The 16,703-nt window shown below is 40.6% G+C and overlaps 1 protein-coding gene across 2 annotated transcripts in view; it reads left to right on the top strand.

The window, feature by feature from the left end:
* Window positions 1–16,703, top strand: part of CDH13 (cadherin 13) — a 517,521-nt gene that overhangs the window by 236,215 nt on the left and 264,603 nt on the right. The window lies entirely within an intron of this gene.

Genomic DNA, 16,703 nt, shown 5'->3' with positions numbered 1-16,703 from the left:
CCATGGCACCCAGCACCCCATCCAGGCTCTTCCTAAACACCTCCAGTGATGGTGACCCCACCACCTCCCTGGGCAGCCCATTCCAACCCACTTCCAACCCACAACATTCTTTGTTTTCTTGCTTCCATCTCTGCAATGCCTGTAGCTGCCCCAGCCTGGACACTGAAAGCACCCTGTGAGATCTCCCAGCTCGGCAGCTCCTGTTACTCCAGCACTTGCACCCAAGGGTGGTCTCAGCTCCTTGGCATCCCCTCACCCTGGGGATGTGCCCCAGGGCTTGCACCAAACAGCCTAAGGCACAAACTTGGGTCTGTGTTTAAAGGAAGGCTCAGGAGTCCTGTCCCCCTTCCAAAGGACTGAGGATCTGCAGGCTCTGGGTGCTGCGGGTGGGGTGGCTCTGCCTTTGCCAACCCAACCAGAGGGTTCCCGCCCCTGCCAGCTGAGCAGCTCCAGTCCTTTCTTTTGGCTCTGGTTTCTTCTATGTGATGCTTTTTTTTCTTGAATGTCTTTTTCTTTTCTTTTTTTTTTTCCATCTCAACAGAAGTGTTAAACTGATTTCTTTTCTACACTAATAGCTACATTTACCTCCTGCAAGATACAGAATGTATAACCATTACCCACCAAACTTACATGTGTATCAGTTTAATAATTTAACAGCTTAAACTTTCACAAAATCTTACCATTAGCTTTAAATTGTGATTTTTGACACTGAGCAGTGCTGTGGTAAGCATTTGTATGTGACTGGAAATCATCTTGGTTTTCAGTTAGAAAAGACAATGCTGCTGCAGGTAAGGCCAATATACTCCTGTATTTAGTCACAAGTGGATGAGGAAGTTTAGAAAGGTTTTGTTTCTTCCTTTTTGGAAGTGATATTTTAATTGTTATTTGTTCCACAATAAAGTAATTGTAGGCAACAGAAATAAATTGAATCTTTCATTTTAAAAGGCATGTTTTAAACTTACTAGTTAGTATTAGACTGTGAATTTATCAACCATCAATCCCTATATACTAATAGCAATTGGGATACTTAGGATAATACTTGATAGTGCTGTCATTGTAATAGACTCATATTTTAGATTGGAAGGGACCTTAAGGATCATCCAGTTCCAATCCCCTGCCATGTACAGGGACATCTCCTGCTAGACCAGGTTACTCAAGACCCATTCCAAGCTGTCTGTGAACATTTCTAGGGTTAAAGTCTGTATCTTAGTATATTAAAAAGATAGCTAATAGCACTCGTATATTCCCTTACAAATTGGGCCTTTTTCCACAGCACAGAAGCTCTGCTAAGCTGGGGTGAACTTTATTACTTCTTTGTGCTTTACTTGCTCAGTGGAGCACTTGTACTTTGCAGTACTGAAAGCTTTAATATGAGGTTTGGTTTGGTGCAGTGAACTGAATCAAGGATTCATATCAGTGACTGTGAATTCTGAGCATGTATTTGACTTGATACCTGCAAGACTCTAGGTCTGTTATTTCTCTTCCTGACTAGCACAGACGGAAGTGAAACTCCTGAAAGGGCATTAATGTTTGGATGCACATACATTAAACTGCATCCTACTGTATAGATGCCAATTTTTGAACACACATGCATGTGTTTGTGCATGCATATTTATATAACTACCTCTGTCAATAAGAGGAAGGACTAAAACAAAGATGCCTTTGCTTGGAACAAAGACATCTTTTGGCTTGCTGAGTCAGAAAATGTAGATGTTATGCATAGTTAAATTTCATAGCTCAGCTTCTAGTTACCTGGACCTGAGCAAGGCCTTTGGCACTGTCCTGCACAGCATCCTGGTCTCCAAGCTGGTGCAGTGTGGGTTTGATGGATGGACCATTCAGTGGATAAAATACTGGCTTGATGGCCACTCCTAAAGAGTGGCTATCAATGGGTCCGTGTCCAAGTGGAGGCCAGTGACAAGTGGAGTCCCTCAGGGATCATTACTGGGACTAGTCTTGTTTAACATCTTTGTGGGTGACATGGACAGTGGCATTGAGTGCACCCTCAGCAAGTTTGCTGATGACACCAAGCTGTGTGGTGCAGCAGACACGCTGGAGAGAAGGGATCCATCCAGAGGGGCCAAGCCAACCCCATGAGGTTCAACAAGACCAAATGCAAGGTCCTACATCTGGATTGGGGCAATCCCAAGCACTGATATAGGCTTTGTAGTGACTGCACTGATTAATTTCTGCATAAATTAAGCTTGGGTAATTGATACGGTTTCAAAATGCAAGTTGAGAATTAAGTATACTTAGATATGAATATTTTATTGTCTATTTGCATCAAGATTTCTATGATTTTGCTGGAGAGAGTCCTTATGCAACCTGGAAATGGGTGAAGATCTTTATACAATGTATGCACAGAGATAAGTTCACAGTAGGTACCAGTAAAAGAACCGTAAGTACCATGACAGCTACCAAAATTTTATGATTACACTTGATCCACTTGTGAGGTCTTAGAAATTTAGCAGCAGGTTTTAAAAGTGCACTCTAAAGACCTTCTGCATTTTTGTCAAGTACCTTGGAAAGAACAGACAGTCCATCTTCTGGGACTCTACAAACACCTTCAAGTATTGTTTAGTACGTTGTATCTGCAAGTATGGCATAGTTTTTTTTAAGAACTGTTAAGTTGAAATGAATTACTCAGGAATAAATGACAAAAAGTCCAGAGAAAATGTTAGGACCTGACTTTTACTCTTCAGTTTTTCTATCTACTCAAGTAATGATTCTGCTTCATGTACTGATTACTGTCTTGACAAACATCAAACAAAACTCACTCTGGCAGATACTCTAGGTGTGATGTTAAAACATGCATAGCTATTTTCAAAGTTAGTTTGTGTAGGTGCTTTACCAATGTTAATATATAGTAATAGTTTTATTTTTATTTAAAAACAAAAAAAGGTCATTAAATCTATCTTTTAGTCCTGATAGAATGGTTCTGTTTCAAACTAGAAGCAGTCAGATTTATCAAGGTGTAGTTACAACTTTTTTGGGGAGTATATAACATTATCACTAGCTACAGCCATATTGTGTTAGTTCTCCAAACTCATCCTGAGCAATGAAGGCCTGAACAAACAGAAGTTAAAAGAGATTTTGCTCTTGATTAATAAACTTGGAGTTGAAGATGGTCACAGTGTGTCCTGCAATGCCAAATTGAAACTGTTTGCTGAAACTAATTTCAAAATGTACTGCCGTAATGGGAAGCAGATAAAGGAAAAGAGAGAGGTGGGAAAATAACCTTCATGATTGTTCACAGGTATTTGTGTTTTGAATTTGCCTAGTCCTTTCTCAGGTTTAGACTAACTGTTATCTTTTATGGCTGTAAAGGCATCAAAAATAGCTCCTGTTATGTCTGACTGTTAAAACATATCTTTTATAACCATTGGCAAAATTACTTAAGGGCTTTTTGATAAAACTGAGTGGTGTGTACTAATAGCTTCATGTCCTAGTGTACCTCTGAATTCTCACCTAGGCAGTAGAAAATTCAGCACTGAGGAATTTGAATGGGATATTGGATTCAGCCATACAAGAGATCAGGCCTAAAGACGATGCTTATTTTGATGAGTTGTAATTTTTTTCAGTCTCATTCAATCTTATTAGTATTTTTGTTTCAATCATTTGAAATGTTCAGGCAACCAGCACCAGAACAAGGGGACACAGTCCCAAGCTGCACCAGGGGAAGTTTAGGCTCGAGGTGAGAAGAAAGTTCTTCACCTAGAGAGTCATTCGTCATTGGAATGTGCTGCCCAGGGAGGTGGTGGAGTCACCATCCCTGGAGGTGTTCAAGAGGGGATTGGACGTGGCACTTGGTGCCATGGTCTAGTCATGAGGTCTGTGGTGACAGGTTGGACTCAATGATCTTTGAGGTCTCTTCCAACTTTAGTGATACTGTGATACTGTGAAATATTTGGGGAAGCTTTTTTTGTTGACCTGTGGTGCTGAGACATGTTACTTAGCTAGAGTAGCTAGGGCTGATTTTTTGGCTTCCTGTTAGGAAGCTTTTCACAATGTAGAGTCGTTTCCTTTTTTTTTTTACTTTTAGCTTTTTTTTTTTTTTAAGTTATTACAGAGTCTTGTACTTCCATTTTATTAAATTTAAGAGTTGTTCTTAGTCCAGGTTTGCCAAGTACAGGTAGTGTTTTGGAAGGCTGTTTCAGGTGTTGTTATTAACTGAACATGTAAGTCTACAGCTCTATAGCACAGTGAAAGAATATTAAATTTAGATAGCTTTAAATTCTGACTTCATGAAGAGAGTAATGATACACCTGGAGGACATGCTGGACAGCAGTGTACCATATGAACTTAATTGTTTCATTATTCAGGAGATCTCCCAGCTTTTAGAAGTTTAAATCCAAGTTTCAGGTTCTGCATTTTGACAATGTCTGGTTTGGAAATTGTGTGTTCTTTTCAGTTAATTTCATCTTGATTGAGTCCATAATTTTCCAGCATGATTCCATGAAGTGATATGCATATAAGACTGTATTGCAATTATTTAGTCATCTGAAAGCTTCTTAAGTGACAAATGTAACTGTCACTAATTACAGCTTTATCAAGATATTTGCACATTGGAACCTCTACTCTGATGCATTAAATTTCTAATTCTAGCAAGAGTCAAGCCTTCAGTAAGGTTAAAAAGTAATTTTTTAGAATGGGAAAGTGTGTCCAAGGTGGCAGCAACTTTTTAACTGTAAAGTGGTAGTATTTATGAAATGTACTTTGGATTTTAAACCTTTATCTTTGGGGAAGATGGGTGGAAAGAAGGAAGAAAAGGAAAAGAGCAAGCTATTTATTAAAATGTTCAAAACAGAATACTGTGCTCGGTTGGTGACACTATCATTAACAAAATCAAATTATATCACAACTCCATGCCTGGATAAACTTGGAATCTGAAGCTTTATTGAGAGAGGCAAAGTCGGCTTATGGAAGTGCTAACAGAAACACTTCCAATCAATGGTTTACCCTTACAAATAGGCTAATCCTAGAATGGTGTTAGAAAAGATTATCAGCCCCATCCAGAAATTAACAACTAAAGAAAGAGAGCATATCTTTTGGTGATAGAAGGGAGCATGAAGAGGTGAAGTTCCCAGAAATGCAGAAAAAATGCTGCCTGAGCCTTGGTGCTGTAGTGAGCACTTGTGTTTCCTGAGGGTTTTGGGTGAACATGATGTATGTGGAGATCCCGTATTTCCACAAGGCTTCCCTGGCTAGGTAGCCATGTCAGCAGCACTCTGTGCAATAAACTAAGTTACAGTTCACTCAGAAAGAAATACCTTTTTGAGACTAGGAGGCATTAAGAGATTTGAAATACTCTCAAGTGGTAGCAGTTTCACCAGTCACGTGGGGTTTTTTCACCTCTAGTTAATGAGAGTTCAATCCGTTAGAGCTGCAGACACAAAAGCAATGTAGCACAACTGACAGTGTTTGCAAAGGTGAAAAACAAAAAAGAAAGAAAGAAAAAGAGAATGTAATATAATCTTTGTAAAAGTGTGGGGAAAGAATATAAATCTAACAGGAGGAAATAAAGGGAACAAAATAACATTCCTCAGAATCGAGTATCCGTTGAGGTATCCATCCAATGACCCAGGGAGGAAAGGAGCCCGGTTTTGTGGTAGTAGTTGTGGGCTTGGATTTGGATGGTTGCCTTTCCACACAGACAAGTAGAACAAGGCTTGGGGTCAAGACTTGGGGTAGGACTTGGAGGGGTGTTCATCATGAGTCACTGAATGTTCCATGAAATGTGCTGAAAATGTAGCCTTCTTTCTAGCTTCCCACAGATAAAAGACACTCTGACTTGGTATAAAACCTTTATTTGATCTTAAGTCAGGCCCGGTATTGTCCTAAGTGTGGATGGAAATGTTGTTTAATTGCATACCATTTAAGCTGTCATTGTAGATGGGTCATGATAGAGATGAACAGTGTTTTTTACTTACAAATGAGGACAAGTCTGATAAGTCTTACCTTTGCTACCTTGAATTCGCTTTAATTAATCTGGTTTGTGATGACATTATTAGCTTTAAAGGCTAGTATCAGAAAACAAATTTATATTTACCATTATGAACTTAAGTTAAAATTCTAACTATCTTTTCTAATCCTTTGTAACTACTTACAACTCTTTCGAGCTGACCTCTGATGGTTAATCATTTTAGATAAAAACCAAGGTGAACTCATTGCTAAAAACTGACATCAGTTTAGGGAATGAAAATTGAAATCCCTTTTTAACAGCATAAATCATCAGAGAGTATTGTTACTAATAGAAGTATTAAGCACTTCATCAGATCAAAATGCCTGAAGTTTTAAATATCTGAGATAGCTGTCAAATACAACTGCCATCTGTCCTTGACAGAAGTGCCAACATCTGCTGAGATGCAGACCTGTGACCTCTAGATAAGTTTCTATACACAGAAAAATATTTATCTTCCTACTATGACCTTCCATGTACAAGACATGAGCCATGGATTTGTTTCCTAGGGAACTAGTGACTGAGGAAAATCTATAATTAGATCTGTGGGTTGTTTGCTACAAGTGGGAATTGGGTGCTAAGCAGGTTCTTAAAGTATCCAGAAGTATTAAATTGAGTTCATGTAATGGAATCAACATTTTTTAAATGCCCTTCATCATGGTATTTCTCTTCTAATATCTTCAATTAAATTTTTAAAATACTTTTGATAAAGTAATTATGGCTTTAGGTTCATGTTAACTGCAAAATGTGTTCAAAAGTCAAGACACAGCAGGTTGCTAGTTGAAGCAAAAATAAAATTAGACACAATCTTCCAATATATTTCTTCAAGTTAAACTGAATCTTAATTTTTGAGAGTGGTTTTAGGTGAATCATTCTCCCCAGCTCCATTTTTCTTACTTTGATACTCCTCTTCAGTTCCTCAGGTTGGTTCTGCAACTTCATTGTCATATTCTGCAGTTCCAATTACTTTACCCAGATAGAAGTTTCCACTTAATAGGGTGCTTGGTTGCATGGTTTAGTTGGTTGGGTGGTGTTGGATGATAGGTTGGACATGATGATCTTGAAGGTCTCTTCCAACCTGGTCTATTCTATTCTATTCTATTCTATTCTATTCTATTCTATTCTATTCTATTCTATTCTATTCTATTCTATTCTATTCTATTCTATTCTATTCTATTCTATTCTATTCTATTTGATTCGTTTCGATTCGTTTCGATTTTATTTGATTCGATTCCAGATCTTGATTTCTTTCTTTGCTACTTGCATGGATCTAAAGAAAACATTTGTAGCTAAGTCCTACAGGCAGCAATTTTAGCTACAGGGAGAGGAAGCAAATAGATTGTTTATACTATCCAGACAACCCAGGGCTAACTTCTCTAGACCTTAGCAGCAGATTGTTTTGGCCTGGGAAAAATGCAGCTGGGTTGCTGCTGTTTCTTTCAGTCTGGGGCTAGATCAGAATGATGTTTTGCTTCGTTGGATGCTGCCAAAGTGGCCTTGAGAAATAAATTCAGACTTTGATCTTATTTAGGGTAGATAGTACTGTGCAATATCTGGAGAAAGGTACTGTAAATTGGCTCTGTTCTCCTCTTTCTTCTCGCTTCTTGCAGATGTATCTACATGTGTGGTGATTACACATTATGTATTCTATCCTATGTACTGAATTTCAAAATTAGAAACCATTAACTATTGCAAGCATGTTTGTGCTCAGTGATAAGTTTGCAATAATTCACCTCTATAAATCCAAGTAATCCTCTTCCTTTTCTTTTTCTTTCCTTTTCTTTTTCTTTCTTCTTTTTTTTTTTAAGGGCATCTCTTGAGGTTGTCTCCATTTGGTATTGTCAATCACAGTCAGATTATTTTCCCAACAACTAACCATAATGTTTGAGCTACTCCATCTGGCTGCCAGAAGACAGTGGTCTTCAAATTCCTTCAATTGACAGGGTTTATTGCAAATTAGTAATTTAAGCAGCAACTAAAATATGGTGATTAAATGGGTACTGAAAGGCCAAATCAACCAGCAAATAGCCACACCTTCCACAACAAGCTGCTGCTCTTCTAGGTCATTTTCCTTTGAGATTGCAAAACAACTGGGTTTCTAAAGTCCGTGTTCTCACTAGGAGGGAACTGCTCTGCACTGAATCCCCAAGTTACAGCCAGATGTGTGAAATCAGCTATTTCTTAGAAAAGAGGGATGTGAAAATTATTTCTAACTAATAAATAAGGAATAAATAATCTTCTTGCTCCTTATACATTAAGAGTAAAGGCAAGCTAAAGCGTTATCTGCTATGAAGGATAACGCACACCTTGATGTGTTCATTGAATTACTTTACTTCAATCTATGAGCAGCTGCTCACTGCTAGATAGCCCAGGTGGCCAAGAGGGCCAATAGCATCCTGGCCTGCATTAGGAATAGTGTGGCCAGCAGGAGCAGGGAAGTCATTGTGCCCCTGTACTCTGCATTGGTTAGAACACACCTTGAGTCCTGTGTCCAGTTCTGGGCCCCTCAATTTAAGAAGGACATCGAGATACTTGAACGTGTCCAGAGAAGGGCAACAAGACTGATCAGAGGCCTTGAGCACAAGCCCTGTGAGGAGAGGCTGAGGGAGCTGGGATTGTTTAGCCTGGAGAAGAGGAGGCTCGGGGGTGACCTCATTGCCCTCTACAACTACCTGAAAGGTGGTTGTAGCCAGGAAGGGGTTGGTCTCTTCTCCCAGGCAACCAGCACCAGAACAAGGGGACACAGTCTCAAGCTGTGCCAGGGGAAGTTTAGGCTTGAGGTGAGGAGAAAGTTCTTCACCAAGAGAGTCATTCGTCATTGGAATGGACTGCCCAGGGAGGTGGTGGAGTCACCATCCCTGGAGGTGTTCAAGAGGGGATTGGACGTGGCACTTGGTGCCATGGTCTAGTCATGAGGTCTGTGGTGACAGGTTGGACTCAGTGATCCTCGAGGTCTCTTCCAACCTTAGTGATACTGTGATAGTGTGATTTCTGTTGGTTAATCCCTCGACTTTTGTGCAATTGTAGATGAACTCTGCATGGCCCAGGGCTGCAACTGGTTCTTGAAGGGAAATTGTTGCATGTGTCCAGCTATGGTAACGAATTTCAGCCTAAGAGGATCCACCCATCTGCAGTACTGCCCCATGAATAAGTCCATTTTGTTTCATTTGGACACCTGTGCTACAAAACTGATCTGAATTTTGTAGCAGTTTACACACAATTACATTAAAAACCCATTATGTTGAGAAGATTCTTGAGCTGAATATCAAATACCCTATGTGTGTTGATTCTTCTAAAAAGACCTCAAATAACGAGCGCTGGTGGTGAAAACACTTCACTTGTTTTTAATACATTGTGTCATTTTCATACATTAAGACTGTTTTTATTTTTTAATATTTAACTATAGAATTTATTAACCTTGGCAAGTTTCAGGTTTAGAGTTGGTTTTATTATAGCTCCTGAAACATTGCATTTGCAGTGGTGTAACAAAATAGTAGCTGATACAGTAACTTCTACAGGAAGCAGATCCCCAGCGCAGCAAAATACTTAGCTATAGCACCTGCATTTGAAGCAATAATGAATTCTATTTCCTTCATGTACAGAAAGGTCTGAATATGGGACCTGATATGAGGAGAGGCTGAGGGAGCTGGGATTGTTTAGCCTGGAGAAGAGGAGGCTCAGGGGTGACCTCATTGCCCTCTACAACTACCTGAAAGGTGGTTGTAGCCAGGAAGGGGTTGGCCTCTTCTCCCAGGCAACCAGCACCAGAACAAGGGGACACAGTCTCAAGCTGTGCCAGGGGAGGTTTAGACTCGAGGTGAGGAGGAAATTCTTCACCAAGTGAGTCATTGGTCATTGGAATGTGCTGCTCAGGGAGGTGGTCGAGTCATTGTCCCTGGAGGTGTTCAAGAGGAGATTGGACATGGCACTTGGTGCCATGGTCTAGTCATGGGGTCTGTGTTGATAGGTTGGACTCTACGATTCTCGAGGTCCTTTCCAACCTAAGTGATACTGTGATACTGTGATTATTCATGCATTTTTATTTGGATTGCTTCAGGCAAGGATCATTTGTACCACTTGCAGCCCCCAGTCTGTCTTGCAAACCTGCATCGAAAATACACTATAAACATGTGCTTTAATTCTTACAATATTATTTCCAATTCTCACACTGAAATGTTTTCCTTGACAAACTCATAGTACAGATGCTAAAAACCAACCCATTCAAAATATTGGTGTATGGATTTTCGTTTTCATAATTCATTGAATTTCAACTCCTGCTTATACATTGGGTTGTTTTTCTTTATTCCCATACTGTATCTCTGATACTTGGTCCAAGATTTTCCACATTCAAGGTACTAGTATAGCCAGTACTCCATGCTTCAGAAATTTTATACAGGTCTTAAAAATCCTTGAGTTTACAGATGCACAATTGTAGTAATGCATGTGTTTGCTAATTTCAGAAACTTTTTTTCTGTAATTCATAAAAGCCTTAGGAGAACTCATTCAAAAAGAATGCAAATAAGTAGCAATGATTTATCCTGTGACAGTAGTTGTGCCCAGTGGCCACTGTGTTTATAATTCAGGCACTTTCCAGCCATGTTCAAATTGGCTTCTGAGGATCTGACATAGAAAATAGATTTTTAAAGTTTAAAACAACCAAATTATGGCTTTCTTTGCTAGATTAAATAAAATCTGTTGCCTATAAATATTTTCCTTTCTCTGGGAAATGTATATATGTGTATTCTTACTGGGACTGTCAACAGCATCTAGCAAAATACTTGCAGTTGATGACACAGAAGCAATGCCTGCTGTACTAACTGTAGTTGTTGCCAGCTTTGGTTCCCCAAGAAACCAAACACTTCAACTTGTCTTTGTGTTCTTTTACCTTGGCTGTCATAGGAGGTGGGGTCAGTGTTGTTAGTTCCTGTTGCTGGTCACATTTCCCTTTTCATCCAGGGCTTGTGGTTTCTGGAGTGCTGTTCCAGTGCAAGCACAAATATTAGACTTTGTGTGATTGATTGACTGGCTCGTTTAAGCTTTGCAGTGAAAGCACATAGGCTGGGAGATTTATACAGCTTTGAAAATCCTGCCTCATGCATAGAGTGGAGATTGAAAACTGATCCAGAAATGTTTTGAAGTTAGGACTGTGATATTGCCTGCATTATTGTATTGCGTAAGCATCTTGAGTTGATTAAATTGTGTTTTGCTGTTTACTTGAATTTTGTGAATATTATTCATACTTGCTTTGGATAAGATAATGAATGGGCATTTGTCCAGACATGTTTTGGTTGGTAATACAATGAAGCTAATAGCAAGGCTGTTTCTTGTTTGTGAACAAGAAAAAGGTGTTAACGAACATGTATACTGTCATATACAGTATCATAGTATCAGTCAGGGTTGGAAGGCGTCAGGTTTTCACTGAATCACAGAATATATCTGTTTGGAAGAGACCTTGAAGATCATCCAGTCCACCCCTTGATTCAGCACTGAAAGGTCAACACTAAACCATGCCCGTAAGCACCAGGTCCATATGCTGCTTGAGCACCCCCAGTTTATCCCTAATTGTCATGAACAAAGGGCATAGTCACTCGGAGAAGCTTTAAAAGTTCTGTTTCCATTTCTTTTGTGAATGAATTACCTGAATATCCTTGGCTGTCACATATATATTGAATGGATACTGAAGAATTCCCAAGTCAGAGAGAAAGAGAAGGCCAACACGTCTCCCTTTGTCGAAGTGCAGAATTTGGTTCCCATCCTTAACTAGTTTATCTAGCATTTAGTTAATCAAGAGAGAGGTATCAGAACCAACAGACTTAATAAGTTCTTAAATCTCAGAAAATTACATAACTTGCTTTCTAACCACAGTTTTTGTATGTTTAGCTTGCAGCCATGAAGCAGTTTCTGTGGGTTAGTGTTTTTGAATAACAATGGGAATATTTTACCTTTGTTTTGGTCAAAAGATTATTCAGCGCAGAGCAGATGGAGCCTCAGACTGCAAAGAGTAATTTTCAGTATGGCAGGACAGGAAGTGGCTGTTTAAATATTTGTGTGTTATCTAAACAATGGGCCTTAACCATTGTTTTGCTCTTGTAGAGCATAGTGATTAGAGAAAATAACAGTTCACCTCTAAATATTCCATGGACAAATTTGCTTCCCAGGGGACTAGGGGTGAGGGGAAACATCAAAGCCAAAAGCCATCCCAAAAAAATAAACAAACATGACTGAGATGCTGTAGTGCTCTGAGATGGAAAGTACTGGGGTACAACCCAAATATTCCTGTCTGAGGGTGGGATTTGTTTCCTAATTAAAAAATGAAGGTAATCTCTAATTCAATTGTTGTCAAGAGCTAGGAACGATGGAAGTAGTTGAGGCAAAGACTGAAACTGGTTAACGATGGTGCTGTTAAAGGCACTTTTGCTGCAGAACTGTGATGTCTCTGGGCGTAGCGTGGCTTTTTGTACTTCTATTTTTCTTCATCTCTTGAGGACACTCTGATTTACTTTAGTGATAAACCCGTAACAACAGGGGGATCACATTGCTGAAATGAGTTTAGCTGGAAGGGATACATAATGTCAGATGAAAAATAGCATTTGGTAAATATGTTTTGGCCATGGCTCAGCAAAAAGCAGATCCTGTCAGCTAAGTCACATTCTGTTTTCTTGAAAGTGTCTTTCAGTTGAGCAGAAGAGTACAGTTTCTGCCTTCTTTAAAAATAGAGATAATTCTTAAAATCCTGGCTAGAGATGTGGTCCTGCGAGGCTGGCATGGCTCACTTCAGTTTTCAGTGCAGTTATTCTCCAGCATACCCTTGACACAGGAAAGTGTGATCAAGTGCAGGGAAGTGAATAATGTGCGACTCTGCATCTAATATTGTCCTTTGGAGCCTGGGTGAGGAAATAGCCTTTAAGAGTCTATTTTACTGTGGAATGCTGAGCTGGCATCTGTTCTGTCCATGCTGTCTGTCCAGGCAATGTCAAGGCTCTTGTGAAATGTGAACTCTGAACAAGGGAAAATGCAATAGGTAGAAAGTGGGAGGCTAGCTAAAGCCTGCCTGGCTTATCCATATGCTCAGTAGGTGGTTCTTGAGTCTGTGCTACCTTAACTGGGCAGAAATAAGTGTTTCTATCTGGACTTCATGTAATAGTAACTGTGGGAAAGTAATTTACATATTTTAGAAGTGTAAAAGTGCCATCCCCAAGTAAACATTCCAGCAGAAATACCCTGGCCATGGTCGTTTTGGTTTTTTTTCCCCAGCCGTTAAATTGGTGAATTTTCATTGTGTAAATACTTTGTAAGCTAGGAAAGTTCCATATGAACAGTGCTGAGTTTATGAGACCACTGAGAATAGCAGTCTTGCCAGAAGAGATGTCAGACAACCCTCCAGTTCCTTCTTCCTTGCTCTTGTTGAAGCACCAAAGCATATGGCAAATGAAGCCCGATTTTTATTAAACTTTTCATTGTGCCGAGCTTAGTGTGAACTGGGAAATGCACTTTCTTTGAACTATGCAGTCATTATGCAAGCAGCTTAATTAGGAGACGGGAACGTTCTTTCTTGCATTCCTGGGAATATGCAGCTCCCTCTTGTGGCTGATGAAACATTTTGAAGAATCATATTCTGCCAATTTTTTTGTGCTCTTGAACAAATAATGCAGAGGTACACAGAGCATCTCTAGCAGGGGCTGCTTACTCCTATATCAAGCACAAGTCACTGTGCAATAACTAGATGCACAGATCACAGTATCACAGTACATTAGAGGTTGGAATAGACCTCAAGAAATCGATCATTGGGTCCAACCCCCCTGCCAAAGTGAGATCACTTACGGTAGTCTGCACAGGAATGCATCCAGGTGGGTTTTGAAAGTCTCCAGAGAAGCAGAATCCACAATCTCCCTGAGCAGCCTGTTCCAGTGTTCCACCACTCTCACTGTAAAGCTTCTCCTCATGCTGAAGTGAAATATTCTTTGTTCAACCTATCTTATTCAACATCTTTGTGGGGGACATGGACAGTGGCATTGAGTGCACCCTCAGCAAGTTTGCTGATGACACCAAGCTGTGTGGTGCAGCAGACACGCTGGAGGGAAGGGAGGCCATCCAGAGGGACCTTGACAGGCTGGAGAGGTGGGCACAGGCCAACCTCATGAAGTTCAATAAGAGCAAGTGCAGGGTCCTGCATCTGGGTCGAGGCAATCCCAGGCACAAATACAGGCTAGGCAGTGACTGGCTGGAGGATAGCCCTGAGGAGAGAGACTTGGGGGTGCTGGTGGACAAAAAGCTCAACATGAGCTCTCAGTGTGCACTTGCAGCCCGCAAAGCCAATCAGATCCTGGGCTGCATCAGGAGAAGTGTGGCTAGCAGGTCGAGGGAGGTGATCCTCCCCCTCTACTCAGCCCTGGTGAGACCCCACCTGGAGTACTGTGTCCAGTTCTGGAGCCCCTATTACAAGAGGGATGTGGAGGTGCTGGAGCGTGTCCAGAGAAGGGCCACGAGGATGATCAGAGGGCTGGAGCACCTCTCCTATGAGGACAGACTGAAGGAGTTGGGGCTGTACAGCCTGCAGAAGAGAAGGCTCCGAGGTGACCTAATTGTCGCCTTCCAGTATCTGAAGGGGGCCTACAGGAAGGCAGGGGAAGGACTTCTCAGGATATCAGGTAGTGATAGGACTAGGGGGAATGGAGTGAAGCTGGAGGTGGGGAGATTCAGGCTGGATGTGAGGAGGAGGTTCTTCACCATGAGAGTGGTGAAACCCTGGAATGGGTTGTCCAGGGAGGTGGTCGAGGCCCCGTCCCTGGGGGTGTTTAAGAGCAGGCTGGATGAGGCTCTGTCCAGCCTGATCTAGTGTGGGGTGTCCCTGCCCATGGCAGGGGGGTTGGAACTAGATGATCCTTGTGGTCCCTTCCAACCCTGAATGAAACTATGAAACTATGAAGCTTGAACCCATTGTTTCTTGTCTTCTTACTGTGTACCACTGAAAAGAGCTCGGCCCCCTCCACTCAGATATTTATACACATTGATGAGATCCCCTCTCAGTCTTCTCTTCTGAAGACTAAATAGCCCCAGACATCTCAGTCTCTCTGCATAAGGGAGATGCTTAAGTTCCCTACTCATCCTTGTGGCTCTCCATTGGATTCTTCCACAGACAAATAGGAGAGAAGGCTCTGCACATGCTTACACCTTGAATGCCTTGACTTCCAGAAGCTTTAAAAAAGTTGAATGAACACATCTAGTCAATTACACTGGTAACTCTGCTGAAGAATGGTTTGCAGCTACAACGTGGATGAGCTATGGCACCTATCTCTCATAGATCCAAGGAGCACAAATCTTTCAGGCCCCATGTTGGGAAGTCTTCCTATTAAACTTGTAACATTTGTAGTTGAGAGGAAATTTTTCCCCCAGTTAGGTTTGCAGGGACCATTATTACTATTGTTATTACTACACTCCTGCCTTTCTGACTAGTGTGGAGAAAGCTCTTTCTGTAGCTTGTTACAGCTGGGCTATTGGTCCTTTAAAACATCTAAAATTTGTCATAAACTGTTAAGCAGGGCTATTTTCAGTGGTGGCCAGTGACAGGACAAGGGGCAGTGGGTACTAACTAGAACACAGGAGGTTTTACTTGAACTTAAGGAGAAATTTCTTTATTTTGAGAGTAATGGAGTACTGGAACAGGCTGCCCAGAGAGGTTGTGGGGTCTCCTTCTCTGGCATCATTAAGAACCTGCCTGGACACATTTCTGTGCAACCTGATCTAGGCAATCTTGTGTTAGCACACAATCCAGAGGCCCCTTCCAACCCCTGCCAATTCTATGATTCTATTATTCTGTAATGGCTGTGGTGGAAATGACTGCTGTGTAGACATCTCTGAATCAGAGTTTTGTGCTGGCCTGTGGCTGACTTCAGGACTTTTAAATAAATGTTTTTGTATTGGATGGGAAGATGCACTTGTATTGTAGTAAGTCTCAGAAATCAGAGCAGAAAATGATCAATTCATCTTTTCCCTGCAGAAGGGAGCAATGGTCATGGCACTACAAACTTTTAAGCATAGCTTTGTGTTACGAGAAACACATTTTCAGGCTTCATGTAAAAAAATACTCAAGATTGGTGAAAAAAAAATGAATTGAACAGCAGGTAACTTTTAAATGGCTACCATTAATGTTTCATCAGAAAACCTGAAGTCACAAAGTTACTTTGCCGTTTTGTCACCTGCAGCATTGTCTGCCTCTGTTTTGGCATGGAATTCAATAATACAGGAGAAACAAAATTCAACCATTAGTGGTTCTGACTTGGAAGGAAAAAAAATGTATAAAACAAACAGTGAAATCATTTTTTCACTTTGAAATCTATACCTTCCCCAAAGGACTTGGGAATCAAAACTTTATCTTTGAAAATGCTGATTTCCTATTTCATAACTTTGTTTTCTAATTAAAATAAAGAAATAATGATTATGGAGTTTAGTCAAAATCTCGCTGCCAGTAATCTGCAAACTAGCATTGCTGAACACACAGCAATAGGGCAATAAACATGTTCTTCCTCAGGGACATTATTAAACACCCTGCATATCTATTATCTCAAAATGGGAGCAGGTCCAGATTTCTAAGGCCACTTTCCCCCTTCCTCTTCCTGAGCTGTAATTCAGACCAGCATATAAATATTTGACTTGATGTTTATGTAGAAATATTAACAATACAAAACCGCTAGAAACAAAAGAACATTAGTGGCAGAGGGAAGGAATGGTTTGGCAAGATTGTCAG

The sequence above is a fragment of the Melanerpes formicivorus genome, unplaced genomic scaffold (assembly GCF_026170545.1).
Source record: "Melanerpes formicivorus ecotype bairdi unplaced genomic scaffold, bMelFor1.0.p_v2 SCAF_20, whole genome shotgun sequence".
NCBI lineage: Eukaryota > Metazoa > Chordata > Aves > Piciformes > Picidae > Melanerpes > Melanerpes formicivorus.
The sequence above is the reverse complement of the archived record's forward strand: the minus strand, read 5'-3'. Positions and strand labels throughout refer to the sequence as shown.